Genomic DNA, 20,381 nt, shown 5'->3' on the forward strand with positions numbered 1-20,381 from the left:
TTCTTGTTTTGTTTTTTTTAGGATACCAGAGGAACGTGAGTAGAATATTATTTAACTTCTTTTTAGTTTTAATGGGTGGGGAGAGTATTAAAGCTTGGCTAACAAATACAATTTGGGGTAATAATATAATTTTAATTAAAGTTAGTCTGTCTTCAAATGTGAAAAAGTCTATTTCAATTATCTATTAAACTTTTAATTGAATTTATAAGATGTTGATAGTTAGCTGAGAGTGATTTTTTATAGTTAGATTCGATAAGGACACATATATTTAATATATACGCCCTCCCATTTTATATCTCTGCTAGACTTCAGTTTCATAGTAACATTTTTGTTTATTAGAAGTGCTTGAGTTTTATTGTGGTCAAATTTTAATCCAGAGATATTTTCAAATGTAGTTAGAGACCACAGTAGAACCAAATATCAGATGCAGCAACAACAGATCACACAGGGCCAGGAATCCACCAAGCAATTTTCTAAACATAAATTTTTTTATTCAGATAAAATCTCTCTTAGCGGTTTGGCTAAAAAGCCTTTTCAGAGTATAAAAACAAAAATAACACATCCTTTATATTCAAAACAATTTCCCCTAATTATTCAGTAAAATAACTAAAATAATTATATCATTACAAAACATTTACCCAATTAAAACTCTCCAAGTACATTCTTTATTAAGTCCTTTAGGGACTAAAGTCTCATACTTTAATATCAAATCAATTCTTTTTGTAATAGTTCAAGTTTCAAAAGAGAAGTATTGAACTTAAGTACATAGACAACCCCTTAGTGTCATATCTAAAAATATTTTGTGTCTCATATTTTTCCATTAATATTTAGGAACAACCTAACCACAAAATTACAACAGGAACACCTTTCAGAAGGGAAGGTCCCTTTAAGGCTACTTCTCCTTCCAATATTAACCTTAGGAGCTACAGATCTACCTCTGACTATCATATCTCCTATACTCCTTCCATGCTTGTATGATACACAGGATCTTTCTTCCAGAATATCACAAAATTATTTTGTTGTACCAGAAAGCCCCCTGCAAAACAAAATAAGTGATTGCACTAGATCTACACTAAAAAAACTGTATTGCAAAAGTACTGTATCTAGATTGTTCAAAAGGTGTCTATTTAATTTTCAATGTCTTTAGAAGCTATTAATTGGTAGTCAGCAAACAGTTGTATCTTGGAGGAAAACTTGACTGACATTTTATATCCTGTAATATTCTTATTATTTCTAATGCAATTTGCAAGAGGTTCCATGGCAAGGGCAAAAAGTAATGGAAAAAGGGGGTACCTTTGCTTAGTACCCTTTGATATCCCAAAAGGACCAGATAAATAGCATCCAATCTTTACAAAGGTAGTTTAATTTTCACATATTTTTTAAATTAATATAACAAAGTCTAAAGAAAAGTTATATTTTTGCAAAACTCTAGAGAGATCTTGTACCTTTCTGTTTTTAATGAAACCAGTTTTGTCTTCATAGATTAATTCTGGCAGTATGTTGTTTAATCGATCTGCTAGAATAGACCTAAATATCTCATAGTCTATGTTCAGTAAGGATGTTTGTCTACATGATGTACATAGTTTGGGTTCTTTATTAGGTTTTAAAATGGGAGATGTAATAGAATATTTCCATGAGGGTGGGACATTTGTTGTGGTTTTGACTTCCTGGAATGTGTTAAGTAAAACTTTCGATATACTGTCAGACAAACATTTATAGAATTCTGGGATTAAGGCCATCTAGTCCTGGTGCTTTATTTGTCTTGAGATTTTTTTATTTGGTCTTTCAATTATTTGAATGAAAAAGGTTTATCTATGTTGTTTTTGTTATGCTTAGATAATTTCTTCTGACTGTTGTCCATTAGGAAGCTATCTATACTTTTATTGTCATTTGTAGGTGACCTATTACTGTTGATATTGTTATAGTGCTTCTTGAAGCATAATAAAATACGTTTTAAGTCTGTGACTGTAATAGTCTGGTCATTTTAGTATATATAATTTCTTTGTTATATATTTTTTTCATTTAAATGTTTAGACCTAATCAGAATCTTGTGTAGACTCTTAGGATTGACTAAGTATGACTGCAATCTATTTTTTTTCTAGATTTACAGAGATTTTGTATTGTAGGATATCTTTGCATTCCTTATTCAATTTATATATATTGGCCAGTGCAGATTTATCATTTGGTGTAAGTTTTAGCTTTAATTTGTCAATTTCCTTTTGTATGTCTATTAGTTTTTTATCCCACTCTTTTCTTTGGTTTGTATACCAACTCTTGACTTTGACATATAAGACCAGCTGTAGAGTTTTCCATAGTATCATATCTGGACTTTCTCCATTATTGTTGAAATCCATCTATTGTTTTATTTTGTTTAGAAACCATTCTTTAAAACGTTTTGCTTTTACTATATACCCTGGTATTCTTTGGCAAAAATGTAATAAATCAGTGTTAAGGGTTATTAAAGTGATAGCATTATTATTGGACACAGGGCATGATACCTACACTACATTGTCTATTTTTGATAGTAAGGAACTGGTTATTAAAACTTTATCTATATTGGTCTGTGTACCAAACCTGTAAGAGTAGTGAGAATATTATAAGGAAGACAGTGCTTTTATAGAATCAATATCAATTAGGTTTCTGTCTTTTCTATAATTGTTCAGGTGCTTAGCTATTGGAGATATCTTAAAAGGCTTAGAGCTTGTAGTATAAGTAGCAGACAAGATGCAGCTGAAATCTCCTGCTAAATGTATTTCACCTCTAGACCACAATGTTATAGTATTGAAATACATTTTAATAGTCTTTGTACAAAATACCAGGTATCCAGTAGGCATTAACGAAAGTATATACTTCTTTACCAGTCTTAGTACAACTAGTACAAGCATACCATCGCTGCTTGAATACAAATCCACTATTTCTGGTATTTTTACTAATTTTTTGTGTAAGATTAAAACACCTCTTCTCTTATAATTAAAATATGAACTTATCAAATTCTTATAATCTTTAAATGTTAATTTGTTTAGATCTTCTGATAACAGGTGAGATTCCTGTAAATACAGAGTATCAGTGTTATGTAAAGATAAATATTTGTTAATACTACTCCTTTTATGGGACTGTTCAACCCATTGACATTTAAAGATAAAATGTTGAATGCTGTCATTTAACAGAATATGCTACTTTAAATAAAAAGTGTTTTCCTAATTCCATTATATCATATATTGTATTTAAAATTGTTGGCCAGTAACAAAATCATTGAATTTATAAACAATAAAACTATATAGTTCAACAACCTTCTCCAAGGAAAAACTAAGCCCAGGCTTGCTATAGTTCTCACAGAAGCCACAAACTAACCCTCTCATGATACCTAGTGACAACTCTTAGCTGCTGCAGAATAATAGCACGCAGAAAGGAAACAGTGAATGCATTAGAAGTACAAGAAAAGGAAGAGTCAATTTATAATACTCTATGTACATTGACTATAAAATATAATGAGTTAACTAACCTCAATTATTTTTAAGTAATCTAGATAAAAACAGGTATATTGACATGTTTAAGCAGAGTTATATCGCATTTAAAACTGTCTCTGCCAAAAATGAACATTTTACAACATTTATTTAACTGTTTTCACAGTACAGTTTAAAATATATCATTATTTTTAAATAAAACAAGTACTTACAGATTCTTTAGTTAAAAACAGTTGTTAAATAAGTAAAAAAAATTTCAAACATCCTTTCTTGAATCCAATTGGCTGATTGTGCTCAGTGAAGAGAAACAGATTCAAAGGTCATGCCAACTTCTTGAAAGACATTACAAGTTGTTCCTTGCGAGTATAGGAGTTAACTGAAGCTGTTAAACTCGAGCTTTCCATGAAAACTGTCAAACTACTAAAAAAGTAAGTAGGTGGTAATTTTATGGTAGAGAAGAATGTTATAAACAAGCTGCTTAAAAAGCCATTTTAAAGCATTAAAATCTGAAGTAGCACAATAATCATATAAAACAATATAAGATATTAATTATAAGTAAAATTTAATCATAGTAGCTAGTAAAAACATTTATAAAAGATTGACTGAGTGAAACAAGTGCATAGGTTATTAATAAATATAACAATACTCCTAAAATATCTAAATATTACATTTTAAGCATTCCCTTTATATCTAATATTTTAGTGCTGTATTACTGAGACTAGGATAATGGGTAATGCATGTGTAAGGAGCATAAGTTAAGCTAGACAAGAGTAATTCTATACTAGTTCACTAATGATATGAATATGAAAAGAATACAGTATTGCTGTAATGGATTGCTGTTTCACAAACTCTTACATCTTTAGAACTGCTTGAGTAATGTATATTGTTTGAAAAGTTAGCATTATTGTAAGTAAAATAACAGGTAAAAGAAAGTTGCATTACCTTCTGTGAGTGGTTCCACACTAATTAAGATGAGAATTTATCTCAGAGGAAAAGAAAAATTAAATATGTTTATTTGTCTCTAGATTTTTTTTTTCTTTAATTCTCCATTTTTTGATGCTTGTCTTTTTAAATTCACTGAAGGTTCCGTGGGTTCAGGTTGACTTAAAAGATTCTTTTTTTTGGACAAATGAGGATGTTTCTTCAAGGGTGTCTAAAGTTTTCTTTCATTCTTGCAGGAAAAATCAGTTATGCTTTAATCCCCTCTTTCTTCAATGATGTTATTAATAGGACAACATGCTTTTCTTTTGGACATTACAAGGGATGAAAAGTCATTATCATATCTGATTATTTGGTCACCTATTTTCAGTGGAGCAAGAGACCAGGCAGTTCTTAAGACAAGGTCCTTGTCTTGAGTAGAGATGAATTTTACAAAAAATGATCTGGGATGGACATGTTTACCTACCATTGTAGATAATGATATGTGTGTTTTCTCAGTCATGAAGGATAATGCTTCTGGCAGGTTTAAGGTTTTAGGTATCCAAGAAGGGAGAAATTCATCATATTGTCCCCCTCCATCTGTTCCGGGATGACATAGATTCTTATAGTATTCCTCCTGGCTCTGTATTCAATATCTTCAATCTTCTCAGTAAGTCTGGCATTTTCCCAAAGAAGAAATCTATGTTTATCTCTCTTTCTGTTAACCTAGAGCCTATATCAGATATAGAGTCTTTGAGTGCAGCAATCTGGGCAGTTTGTTGTTTGAGGAGATCATTCAGTAAGTCTATCTGTTTGGTAGTATCTTCCTTTATATTATCAATGTTTAGGTTCAATTTGTCTATTTTTATCACTAAATCTTGTACAGTAGTAAGAATTGCCTGTATTTCTTTCTTCATTGAGTTATCTTGCTGGGGAAACTTGCAGCTGCTCATCTTCCTTTAATCATGTAGTTTCAGTATCCCTTCTTCTGAAGAATTTGACAGGCAAATATAAAGATTTTTGCTAAAAAAAAAAAATTACACCAACATGTACCTTCTGACTTCCAAAGGTTAGATTTGTTCATCTCACATAGTTATTGGTGATATTAAATAAGTAGCCCTGTCAGAAGAAGTTGAGCACTGCAGAGCTTCAGAATTCTGCTGCTTTCAGCCTGTCATCCAAGCCACGCCCTCAATAGCTGCATTTTTCCACTGTTGATCAAAAATGTAAAATAAGGGCCATGGCCAAGATGCCAGACTGCTAGCAGCACTGAACATTATCTCTGCTTATAACATTTTTATTCTGACAGGAAATTTAATCTAATTTTTGGAAATACTTATCCAAAGGTATATCAGAGGATTTGTGAATATAGGTCCTTTATTATTTTTCAAAACTTTGTACTAAAACATAAGTTTTTATTATTTTTTCCTGTCAAGAAGTTTTTCCTCATGAAATCCAAGTATGAGTAACTTGAAGAACTCTCATCGGGACAGTGTGGTAAAGAAGGAGCTGCAAACATTAATAACTACTATTCAATAACTATCTATAAAAATGGACAAACTAGAGAATAAAATAGATACTATTAAGCAAGACTGTATTAAGCAGCTGGACATTCTTAGTGAAATGGCTAAAAAGCATTCTGAACAAATTGCTTCTATTGAGGAATCTGTAACAGATATGGATGGCAGACTGATGGAATGTGAAAGTCAAAATGAGTTTCTTTTGAAACAGAATACAAAACTAGCAGAAAAGCTGGAAGACCTAGAAAGTAGGTCACGGAGAAACAACATTAGAATCTATGGAGTACCAGAAAAGGAAGAGGGAACTGATATGATACACTTTCTTAATAACTGGCTTCAAACAGCACTAAATCTTCCTGAAGCCCTTTCTTTTGGTATAGAGAGGGCTCACCAGTCTCTAGCAAAACCTGCTTCAACAACAGTTTCTCCTAACCCCAGATCCATCATTGTTAGAATGTTGTCCTCCCACAATAAGGATTTGGTTCTGAAGTCTGTGTGGAATAATTCTCCCATCAAGTTAAAGGACAAACTCATTTGTTTTGACAATGACTATACTTCATCTGTCATGTCCAGAAGGAAAGAATGTGTTCCCTTGATAAAAATCTCTTAAAAAAGTTAACATCAAAGCACAAATTCTCTTTCCCTCCAGGATAAAAATATTTTTACCAGAAGGTGAGAAGATCTTTAGCTCTTTACCTCTAACAAGGTAGTGTGGCTGAGCAGTCTAATGCATTGTATTAAAGCTCCAGTCTCTTTGGGGGGCATGTGTTTAAATCCCACCACTGCCAATTGCAATTTATGGTGGGAGGTTGCCATAATGGTTAAGGTGTTTACCTTACAAACACAAGGTGCAGGTTTGATTCTCACATGGGGAATTGGCTACATTTAAAATGGCCCACAAGGGCAGTTAGCTTAGTAATAACCTATGAACTGGGAACCTATGAACTTTGTCAGAGGCTTTGGACTTTATTCACAAGAAAAAAATACTAACTGATATAGAGGACATGGAATGGTCTACACAGAGTCTGAAAAGACATGCAACTAAGAACACTTGGACTGTCAAAGAAAGTGCAAATAAAAAAATTAAAAGACAAATAGGATTGTTATCAAATAATGCTAAATACTTTCTTGCAGAACTCTTTACTTAATGTTTTATTGGAATATATACACAAAGCAAAGGTAAAGTGTCTTTATTTTACATAATATTTTATTGGAATACATATCCAAAACAAAGGTCTTTATTTTGCATAGGCATATATCTATGTATGTATACATGTATGTATGTGTAATGTGTATGCATATATATATATATATATATATATATATATATATATATATATATATGTGTATATATATATATATATATATATATATATATATATATTTATGTGTGTGTGTGTATATGTATATATATGTGTGTGTGTGTGTGTGTGTGTGTGTGTGTGTGTGTGTGTGTGTGTGTGTGTGTGTGTGTGTGTGTGTGTGTATGTGTGTGTGTGTATGTGTACGTGTGTTTGTATGCACATATGTGTGTATATAGATATATTTGTTTTTTTTTTCTTCTTCTACTTCTTTCATACCATATGTTTACTATAACCAGGGCACAGTTAACTTCATTATATATTCATTTGGGATACAAAAGTCATGCTATCTTACTATTAATTCATGATTTCCAAAGTAAAGCCTTCATGTGTATTAGTGGTGGGGTAACACTTTAGAGTTTACTGTTTAGTCTATTATGATTATACTGTATGGAATCCCCACAACAAAAGTGCCCTTAGGAGATGGTTTACTTAAGATAGTTTTGTTTCCTCTTGACATTTTTGAAAGATGTTCATATCATGATTAATATATATGTCTTTACTTAAAATCTGCATTTCTTAGTGTAATATATCAACATTCAGTACTTAACATTAACTAAATGTTCTAATTTTGATTCTTAACCTAATTTAGTTTAAGGGATGTAAATTATTGATTTATGTGGAAAATCTTACTTTCACAATATTTTTAGAGAAGGGCTGTTCATGTTTTTTTTTTCACTGTGGAGGCTGTTCCTGCACTTTTTATGCTTCTTTAGAATGGAGAAAACTTAGTTGTTTGAAATTCCCACCAAAAATGCCTTTTATAAGCCTCTGTGACTGTTTCTTCATATTCACGAGCATCTACAGGGCACTAGCAGCAAGCTAGAGAAGCTGGAAGCAAGAATACAGTGAGTGATGACATCACATGACCTTTGAACTCATACATGATTCAGAAACCAGGAAGTAAAGCTGAAAATGAAACTAGAAGAAAAAGTAACTGTTTTTATTTGTTGTTTTTTCATCTTTTATGCCTCTAAAGGTACGGAATCACTTTAAATATGTATTTTTAACAAGCTAGGACTTTAATGGAGTGATTATTTTACTAGTCTAATGAGGAAAATTGAATTTTAATGCTACTGTATGTCTGTTGCTTTAAAACACTGAAGTCTGACAGGATACCATTCTTTGCTTTGATAGCATGCCCTAAATGATAATATGTTAATATCTGACTACTTAAACAACCAATTTCTTTAATATTCTGAATGCAAATATATATATATAGGATTGAGTCTCCTTTTCCTTCTTCTGCTTTCATGCTTAAGCAACTTTAATCTATATTAGGTATTCTCACTGATGCAGATTTAAAACAATATAATCAGACTCAGTTGCAATGATAGTTATGATACTATGATTCAAATCTTTGTATGACCACATACACTGTAGGAATGGATTGTTAAAATGTTCTAGGTCACTCTATTCTGTTTGATTAGTATTAATAGACCAACTTATGGTCCCCCCCTTTTTTTGTATTGTTATAGTTATAAACACAAGAGACTGTAATACAGATATAAAATATATAGGTATTAGAAGCTTATGCCGATAAAGCAACTAGGTTAATTGGTGAAACTAACTCCTTATTTTCCAATACCTAGCAGTGGTTTACACAATACTACATACAAATCCACTGTGATTGCCTGATGGACTTTTTATGTTCATATTTGTTTGAGTTACCTTAGAAATGCTTTACTGCTTGTATATACTACATTTAAAGCAGAAACTATTCATGTATGTTTTTTGTGTGTGAGATGTTGTTAAAGGGTGGTTTAGTTAATTTATTAACTAAACCTGGAACTTTAGGTTCCATGTATGTATGTTTTCTTAGTTATTGATTTCAGAATTTGTTTCTAAAGATTTTTGACTCATCCATGATACATAACTTCATGAATTACTTCAAGTCATTATACTTGGAAGGTATTATTGATGCTCTAAATATAACTTTAACAAATGATGATATATAAATGCTTAGCATTAAATATTAATGGCTTAAATAACAATGTCAAAAGACCTGATTTAATTAAATTCACTAAATGCACAGAGCTCAGATAATCTTCTTGCAGGAAACCCACTTGCTGGAGAAGGATTTGCAAAAATTATCATGTAATGGTTTTATAGTTCTCACAGATTCCTGCTTTAAAGCCAAAAGGAGATGTACTCTTATACTATGGAATAATACTTATACATTACCTAAAATTTTAAACACCTTTTCAGATAAAGACGGAATGTTAAGCTTAGTAGTTTTAGAAGTTAATAAGAAATGCTTCACACTGGTAAACTCATATTGGATTCCTGGTCTAGGAACTAAATATGTGAAGAAATACTTGGATCTCATTACTTTACATGCAAAGGGAGAAATTATTCTGGCAGGAGATTTCAATTGCTTGTTATCAGATGAAGTCACCTCTAAAAATAGTAAGGTTAAACTAATGACACAAGCTAAAAAGGTAAACAGTTTTATAGCCTCAATGAATTTTAGAGACATACATAATTTAAGAGTTCAGAATTCAATTCAATACACTCATTATTCTTTCCAATTTGGCACACAAACTAATATTGATAAGATTGTTGTGTCTAACACTCTTTACTCTAAATTAAGTGATGTTGCAATACAGTCATGTCCACTCTCTTACCACAATGCCTTTTTGTTCAGCTTGACTATGAAAAATATGATATGATAATTTTTCAATGAATCCCAGCCTATGTTACTAAGTTAAAATGTTTTAAGGAGTGGTTATTAAAATAAATAAATGCATTTATGGAAAACAACAATAATGGTGAAGTAACAGATATCATACTCTGGGATGCATTAAAAGTTCACATCTTTAGTGGAGTTAAAGCTTGGTATTTTCAAAGGAGAAAGGAATGGGACAAGAAACTTTCTGATTTACAAGCCAAAATAGATAAGTTAAAACTAAATTTAAAATCAAATGATAAAGCAGTACTTACTGAAATTTCTAAGCTAAACTACAAATATTTAGAAATATTGAATCATAAGGTTGCTATAAGCTTAGAAAAGATTAAACTACAGTCCTATTCAGTAAACCCCAGACATTTACATAAACTAGCTATCAGATTCATAGATTCATAGATTCATAGATTATTACTAGGCTAACTGTCCCCATGGACCATTTTTAAGCCTAGCCAATTACCCCCTGTGAGAATCAAACCCTGCACCTTGTGTTTCTAAGGTAAGCACCTTAACCATTACACCACCCTCCCCTAATTCAAACAAATTAATAAGCAAAATCACATTAATTAAATTAAATACAAGAATAATAACACAGTAAAAAGAACAACTGATTTAGGAGGTATATTAGAAGCCTTTAGAAATCATTATCGGTCAATCAATGACATGCAATCACCACTAGATTCAGACGATGTAATAGATACATTTCTACAAGAAAATATCAAGGCTAAACTATCAAAACAACAAAATAGTACCCTAAATAAACAACCTTAGCAGAAGTGAAAGAAAAAGTTAAAAATCTGAAGGATAATAAAGCTCTAGGGTTAGATGGGCTAATCCCAGAAATATATAAAATTCTTCCAGAGCACACAGTAAAGTTATTATTAAACACATTCTTCATGGTTAAACTTTCCCTCCCTCGTGGAAGTACTCAATAATTTCCCCCATTCTGAAACAAGGTAAGGACCCCCAACTATGTGCATCCTATAGACCCATATCATTGTTAAATATTGATTATAAAATGTTCATGTCTATCCTGGCCAAAAGACTAAAGAATATATTACCCAATCTAATACACTTTGATCAAACTGGCTTTATCTTACAAAGAAAAATACACGACAATATTATTAAGCTACTATCTCTAATAGACATTGCAAACAAAACCAAGAAACAATTAACTATTATTAGTCTGGATATTGATAAAGCATTTGATTCCATTAGTTGGTCAAACAAAAAATCTTTAAAGAATTTAACTTTACTTTAGATTTCAATAAACAGATATTAAATATTTATAGTGATTCTAAAGCATTTGTTAAGATTGGTTCATGTCTATCATCCTCAGTAAAATTCATAAGGGAACTAGACAAGGTTGCCCTCTATCCCCATTATTTTTCACTTTATCAGTGGAACCATTTGCTTCATTTATTAGAAATAACCCAAATATCAAAGGATTTCAAGTTAATGAGGGATACTGTCCAAAAGTTCAGCTTTTTGCTGACGATATTCTACTAACATCCAGTGACATAGAAGGCTCTTTACAACATATCATGAATGCCATAACTCTATTTGGAAAAATATCAGGGCTCAATTTTAATCAAAATAAAACCAAAACACATTTAATCAATAAGAAAATAAATAGCAATTTGCAAAAATACAATACATTCAACTGGGAAAACAATAAGATTATCTAAGAATAAGTATTAAGAATAAATGGAATGAGACTATTAAATTTAACTTCACTAAACTGGTAGCTATAATCAGTGACTTGACTAAAAAGTGGAACAAAATGTTTTTCACCATGGAAGACAGACTTACATTAATAAAAATGATTATTTTGCCCAAGATTTATTTTACATACAATCATTGATTTTACCTCCTCCTAAGAAATTCTTTAAACAAATAGATTCCCTATTACTAACTTTTCTATGGTTCCCGAAGAAACCACGAATAGCATATAAATGGCATGTTAGAGCCTGGGACAGTAATGGGATTGGCTTTCCCAACATAGAATTATATTCCAAATCTGTTATTATTAACATAATACTACACTGGATTTCATCCATATACACCTCTAGCTGGAAACAACTACATGAAATACATATAACTTCCTCTGAGAACTCAGAAACCCAGTTTAAGGAAACCTTTGGAATTAACAAAATGTTTTGGATACTCTGTGAATATTGCTTATATAATAAGAAATTTAGCCACTTCTCACATGGCATAAACCAAATATTTTATATTTTCAAAAATATAATCGACAACAATTATAGTCTAAAAAACACCTTTTTCATTACATTTCCCTTAGCTTATACACCAGATTGCCTAGATACCTTCAATATCAATAAGATGCAGAATCTTAAAGAGAATAATCTAAAGTTTTGGCACCAGTTTATCGACAAAAAGAACATCCAACCAATGAAACTTCTCAAAGCCAGCTATAATGTCTGTCAAGATAATTGGCTCTGTATTCAATATTTAAGACAGTTTGTTGAAAATAAAGTGAGAGTGTCAATAAATCTGGAAACTGATATTATACCAAGATTGATACAACTATTCATATGGTGTAGTTCGATGAACATTGAACATACATTAAGCATATCACCTGTATATAAAATCCTATGAGAAGACTTGATTACTTTTGACCAATCTTTTTAGAATTACTCCATAAAGATGGTGAACCTTTATCTAATGATAATAAGAAACAGTTATTAAATTCAATAAAAAACACTTCATCATCTTTATATTGGAGACTACATACCTGGAGATTTATTCACAGAAACTTTTACACTCCACACAGAATTGACCTTATAACCAAGTGTAATGAAATCAAACGCTGGAGGTGTGGTGATATTCTTGAAGCCAACTGGGTTCATATGTTCATCAAATGTAGGACTCTCCCACAATACTGGAGTGATTTTAGATATTTCACAAAAGCCCTGTGGTGTGATAACTGTCACATTACTAGCGCTTTGATATTATTCAATGTCCCTACCCCAAGTGTAATTCCTAGACATCAGTTACCTGTTTTTTGGTTAATTCTAGCTATTGCTCGAAAAATAATTACATTGAACTGGAAAAATAAGCAAGATCTTATGTTTAATGAGTTGATTTCAATAACAAAATATGTATGTAAAAATGAAATGCAAACTATTTATCAGAGATCATCAAATGTAACACACAAAAGACTAGCTTGCCAAAAATTGGAGAGATTGTTAGATAAATATTGATTACCTTTCTTGGATAAAACAAATGTTTATCATGGATGTTTGTATATAGTGTAAATAGTTATTTTGTTTTATATTTTTTATTTTTAATACTTTATGTAAATGTTTATTAACAAAATTTAATAAAAATGTTTTTGGAAAAAAATGTAAGATATAATTGCGAGTAATGTTTCAGAAGAATTGGTCCATGTATGTTAGATTTGTCTAAGCTTGTTATTAGTAGAATTTACATGTGCTGCTATCTATTCAGGAAAATAAATATTTTTACAAACTGCTTTCCGTGTCTTGATTGTTTTATACTAATGACAGATGGTAATAAAAAGGAACAAACTTTATAACTTTTGGCAGAACCAGCAGGACCTCAGCTGATGCAATGGCAAAGCAGTCCTTCATTGAAGAACTGATGGAATGACAAAGGAAATCAACCGGAGCACCTCCACAGAAAGCAGTGATATAAAATGAATAATAAACAATAACCCAAAACATTAAACTAGCCAAACTGAATGGACCTTGAAACATCTTCTGTTAAATGACGATGGAGAGGGGGCTAGAGCAGCAGGATGTCAAATCACACAGAGATACATCTTGAAAAAAAGAGCTGCAGTACAGGTATAAACTTCAGTATTTCATCATTAGATGCATGGACTGTGAGTTAATGGACTGTGAGTTGAACTTCTCAAAGAGAATTTCTCTCTTTAAGATGAAAAGCTAATACATTAATGTTTTTCAGTCTTAATGACATGCTGTATGGTCAAGTCATTTCTGTCAAGCAGCAGGAACAAGAGAAAAAAGATTCACAAAGTACTCTGTAACTATCATGCAGACATGAATTAATAAGGTACAAAAAGCTGATGAATGTAAAGTCTCAGTTTACTGAGAAGCTGTCATTTGAAAACAGGACTCTGCCATTGCAGCTGTTGTGGCAAAGGAAATGTCTTCAAGTTTTACTTTTTCTGTAGTAAAAGTTTAGCCTGGTTAAAAGTCTTTAAGCAGCAGAGAATGTGTATGTTTGTCACATGATCTTTGTTATTTTGAGTTGCCCAAGGAAGATGGATAAAAATATATTGTAATTAAAAAAACAGTATTTTGCCTGGCTATGTTCTTCAGTGCTTCTGTTCCAAGATAAATTAAGACTGAATTGTGTCTGGACAGTTTTAAAAGAAAAGAAGCCATTCTACATTTCTTTTTGCAAAAGATAGACTATGTGTCATAGATCCAAAATGTAAAGAGAGAACTTTCCCTGATTTGCAGTCATAACTCATAAAGCTTCAGTAGGAAAGGTCTGTTGTAAAATGACAAGCTGCATTTTAAAGCAAGGGAGAAGATCAGAAAAAAAAGAAGAAACTTTTATTACACAGAAAGCAACTTTGATTTTAATAACCTTTTCTTTCTTTTCACATGTTCTAGTTGCAGTAATATTTTAAAACACTCATATTTAGACAGGTCTTAATTCTACAAAGTAAATATTAAAGGTAACATAAGTTTTTCCTTCTAGGTTTCCTCAATAATTCACATGCAATGATTTTCAGATTTGAGCAATGTGTCAAATGTCATCACAGTTAAAAATCACCAGTAACTTTTCATGAGATTAAAATAAATTAATATTGTGGGTGGTTAATGTGACATTACAGGGTGCTCATTTTAATTCCTCGCACTTGTACAAAGTTACAGTGTATATTTTTATTAAGTGCTGATGTTACACTATTGTCTTAATGGAATGATTTCAGTTCCACATTGTAAAAGGTATAATCAAACCCATATATTGCATTTTCAAGGAAACTAATGTATTGTGATATTTTAACAGAAATTATTTTGCCGTATTTGCTGCAAAGGGTTCTATACAAGTAATTAGAAATACACTCAAGTATGTATACATGAACATAGACTATTGGCCCCATGTCCATACATTGGAAGAGACAAACTAAGGTTTATACAGGTATCTTTGGGTTTTATTTCATATAGGGTATTTAATTGGGAAGATTTCATAAAAAATGTGAATTACTTCTGTAGATTAATGATTTTCAATGAACCACAGAAAAATGCATGCACACAAACTGCTGTGTTATTGGTAACAGAAATTCAGACATATTTTAAATATAATTTGCTGATAAACATTTGCAGTGTGTAAAAATGTACAGCTTATAAATATTAAACAGTAAATCAAAATTTGTGCTTATTCTTGAGGATGCAATAGTATTTCTAAATGGGCCCTTTAGATGTTACAAAATAAATGTAGTTTGAATCTGTTGCATTTCTAAATGGACAAAAACGAGACTATTTATTGGTTAAATATGATTTTTTACCAACAGCATTTGATGACAGGAAAATAATCAACAAGAAGGATAAATGTTTATCACTGACATTCTAGTAAAACCCATTCTAACTCTAGTTACAAAGAGGGTGATTTATGAGGTTTGAAACACCAGGGTATTAAATAATCAACAAGAAGGATAAATGTTTATCACTGACATTCTAGTAAAACCCATTCTAACTCTAGTTACAGAGAGGGTGATTTATGAGGTTTGAAACACCAGGGTATTAAATAATCAACAAGAAGGATAAATGTTTATCACTGACATTCTAGTAAAACCCATTCTAATTCTAGTTACAGAAAGGGTGATTTATGAGGTTTGAAACACCAGGGTATTAAATAATCAACAAGAAGGATAAATGTTTATCACTGACATTCTAGTAAAACCCATTCTAACTCTAGTTACAGAAAGGGTGATTTATGAGGTTTGACTCACCAGGGTATTAAATAACCAACAAGAAGGATAAATGTTTATCACTGACATTCTAGTAAAACCCATTCTAATTATAGTTACAAAGAGGGTGATTTATAAGGTTTGAAACACCAAGGTATTAAATAATCAACAAGAAGGATAAATGTTTATCACTGACACTCTAGTAAAACCCATTCTAATTCTAGTTATAGAGAGGGTGATTTATGAGGTTTGAAACACCAGGGTATTAAATAATCAACAAGAAGGATAAATGTTGATCACTGACATTCTAGTAAAACCCATTCTAACTCTAGTTACAAAGAGGGTGATTTATGAGGTTTGAAACACCAGGGTATTAAATAATCAACAAGAAGGATAAATGTTTATCACTGACATTCTAGTAAAACCCATTCTAATTCTAGTTACAAAGAGGGTGATTTATGAGGTTTGAAACACCAGGGTATTAAATAATCAACAAGAAGGATAAATGTTTATCACTGACATTCTAGTAAAACCCATTCTAATTCTAGTTACAGAAAGGGTGATTTATGAGGTTTGAAACACCAGGGTATTAAATAATCAACAAGAAGGATAAATGTTTATCACTGACATTCTAGTAAAACCCATTCTAACTCTAGTTACAGAAAGGGTGATTTATGAGGTTTGACTCACCAGGGTATTAAATAACCAACAAGAAGGATAAATGTTTATCACTGACATTCTAGTAAAACCCATTCTAATTCTAGTTACAGAGAGGGTGATTTATGAGGTTTGAAACACCAGGGTATTAAATAATCAACAAGAAGGATAAATGTTTATCACTGACATTCTAGTAAAACCCATTCTAACTCTAGTTACAAAGAGGGTGATTTATGAGGTTTGAAACACCAGGGTATTAAATAATCAACAAGAAGGATAAATGTTTATCACTGATATTCTAGTAAAACCCATTCTAATTCTACTTACAGAAAGGGTAATTTATGAGGTTTGAAACACCAGGGTATTAAATAATCAACAAGAAGGATAAATGTTTATCACTGACACTCTAGTAAAACCCATTCTAATTCTAGTTATAGAGAGGGTGATTTATGAGGTTTGAAACACCAGGGTATTAAATAATCAACAAGAAGGATAAATGTTGATCACTGACATTCTAGTAAAACCCATTCTAATTCTAGTTACAGAGAGGGTGATTTATGAGGTTTGAAACACCAGGGTATTAAATAATCAGTAAGAAGGATAAATGTTTATCACTGACATTCTAGTAAAACCCATTCTAATTCTAGTTACAAAGAGGGTGATTTATGAGGTTTGAAACACCAGGGTATTAAATAATCAACAAGAAGGATAAATGTTTATCACTGACATTCTAGTAAAACCCATTCTAACTCTAGTTACAAAGAGGGTGATTTATGAGGTTTGAAACACCAGGGTATTAAATAATCAACAAGAAGGATAAATGTTTATCACTGACATTCTAGTAAAACCCATTCTAATTCTAGTTACAAAGAGGGTAATTTATGAGGTTGAAATACCAGGGTATTAAATAATCGACTAGAAGGATAAATGTTTATCACTGACATTCTAGTAAAACCCATTCTAATTCTAGTTACATAGAGGGTGATTTATGAGGTTTGAAACACCAGGGTATTAAATAATCGACAAGAAGGATAAATGTTTATCACTGACATTCTAGTAAAACCCATTCTAATTCTAGTTACAGAGAGGGTGATTTATGAGGTTTGAAACACCAGGGTATTAAATAATCAAGAAGAAGGATAAATGTTTATCACTGAAATTCTAGTAAAACCCATTCTAACTCTAGTTACAAAGAGGGTGATTTATTAGGTTTGAAACACCAGGGTATTAAATAATCAACAAGAAGGATAAATGTTTATCACTGACATTCTAGTAAAACCCATTCTAACTCTAGTTACAGAGAGGGTGATGTATGAGGTTTGAAACACCAGGGTATTAAATAATCAACAAGAAGGATAAATGTTTATCACTGACATTCTAGTAAAACCCATTCTAATTCTAGTTACAGAAAGGGTGATTTATGAGGTTTGAAACACCAGGGTATTAAATAATCAACAAGAAGGATAAATGTTTATCACTGACATTCTAGTAAAACCCATTCTAATTCTAGTTACAGAGAGGGTGATTTATGAGGTTTGAAACACCAGGGTATTAAATAATCAGTAAGAAGGATAAATGTTTATCACTGACACTCTAGTAAAACCCATTCTAATTCTAGTTACAGAAAGGGTGATTTATGAGGTTTGAAACACCAGGGTATTAAATAATCAGTAAGAAGGATAAATGTTTATCACTGACATTCTAGTAAAACCCATTCTAATTCTAGTTACAAAGAGGGTGATTTATGAGGTTTGAAACACCAGGGTATTAAATAATCAACAAGAAGGATAAATGTTTATCACTGACATTCTAGTAAAACCCATTCTAACTCTAGTTACAAAGAGGGTGATTTATGAGGTTTGAAACACCAGGGTATTAAATAATCAACAAGAAGGATAAATGTTTATCACTGACATTCTAGTAAAACCCATTCTAATTCTAGTTACAAAGAGGGTAATTTATGAGGTTGAAATACCAGGGTATTAAATAATCGACTAGAAGGATAAATGTTTATCACTGACATTCTAGTAAAACCCATTCTAATTCTAGTTACATAGAGGGTGATTTATGAGGTTTGAAACACCAGGGTATTAAATAATCGACAAGAAGGATAAATGTTTATCACTGACATTCTAGTAAAACCCATTCTAATTCTAGTTACAGAGAGGGTGATTTATGAGGTTTGAAACACCAGGGTATTAAATAATCAAGAAGAAGGATAAATGTTTATCACTGAAATTCTAGTAAAACCCATTCTAACTCTAGTTACAAAGAGGGTGATTTATTAGGTTTGAAACACCAGGGTATTAAATAATCAACAAGAAGGATAAATGTTTATCACTGACATTCTAGTAAAACCCATTCTAACTCTAGTTACAGAGAGGGTGATGTATGAGGTTTGAAACACCAGGGTATTAAATAATCAACAAGAAGGATAAATGTTTATCACTGATATTCTAGTAAAACCCATTCTAATTCTACTTACAGAAAGGGTGATTTATGAGGTTTGAAACACCAGGGTACTAAATAATCAACAAGAAGGATAAATGTTTATCACTGACACTCTAGTAAAACCCATTCTAATTCTAGTTATAGAGAGGGTGATTTATGAGGTTTGAAACACCAGGGTATTAAATAATCAACAAGAAGGATAAATGTTTATCACTGACATTCTAGTAAAACCCATTCTAACTCTAGTTACAAAGAGGGTGATTTATGAGGTTTGAAACACCAGGGTATTAAATAATCAACAAGAAGGGTAAATGTTTATCACTGACATTCTAGTAAAACCCATTCTAATTCTAGTTACAGAAAGGGTGATTTATGAGGTTTGAAACACCAGGGTATTAAATAATCAACAAGAAGGATAAATGTTTATCACTGACATTCTAGTAAAACCCATTCTAATTCTAGTTACAGAGAGGGTGATTTATGAGGTTTGAAACACCAGGGTATTAAATAATCAGTAAGAAGGATAAATGTTTATCACTGACATTCTAGTAAAACCCATTCTAATTCTAGTTACAAAGAGGGTGATTTATGAGGTTTGAAACACCAGGGTATTAAATAATCAACAAGAAGGATAAATGTTTATCACTGACATTCTAGTAAAACCCATTCTAACTCTAGTTACAAAGAGGGTGATTTATGAGGTTTGAAACACCAGGGTATTAAATAATCAACAAGAAGGATAAATGTTTATCACTGACATTCTAGTAAAACCCATTCTAATTCTAGTTACAAAGAGGGTGATTTATGAGGTTTGAAACACCAGGGTATTAAATAATCAACAAGAAGGATAAATGTTTATCACTGACATTCTAGTAAAACCCATTCTAATTCTAGTTACAAAGAGGGTGATTTATGAGGTTTGAAACACCAGGGTATTAAATAATCAACAAGAAGGATAAATGTTTATCACTGACATTCTAGTAAAACCCATTCTAACTCTAGTTACAAAGAGGGTGATTTATGAGGTTTGAAACACCAGGGTATTAAATAATCAACAAGAAGGATAAATGTTTATCACTGACATTCTAGTAAAACCCATTCTAATTATAGTTACAAATAGGGTGATTTATGAGGTTTGAAACACCAGAGTATTAAATAATTGACAAGAAGGATAAATGTTTATCACTGACATTCTAGTAAAACCCATTCTAACTCTAGTTACAAAGAGGGTGATTTATTAGGTTTGAAACACCAGGGTATTAAATAATCAACAAGAAGGATAAATGTTTATCACTGACATTCTAGTAAAACCCATTCTAATTCTAGTTACAAAGAGGGTAATTTATGAGGTTGAAATACCAGGGTATCAAATAATCGACTAGAAGGATAAATGTTTAT

At 31.4% G+C, this 20,381-nt stretch overlaps 1 protein-coding gene across 1 annotated transcript in view; it reads right to left on the reverse strand.

The window, feature by feature from the left end:
- The window catches only part of LOC122797828 (extracellular calcium-sensing receptor-like), a 167,009-nt gene that overhangs the window by 124,059 nt on the left and 22,569 nt on the right, over positions 1–20,381 (reverse strand). The gene's annotated exons all lie outside the window — the stretch shown is intronic.

Source organism: Protopterus annectens, chromosome 3.part1 (assembly GCF_019279795.1).
Source record: "Protopterus annectens isolate FY-2018-M chromosome 3.part1, PAN1.0, whole genome shotgun sequence".
NCBI classification, from domain to species: domain Eukaryota; kingdom Metazoa; phylum Chordata; order Ceratodontiformes; family Protopteridae; genus Protopterus; species Protopterus annectens.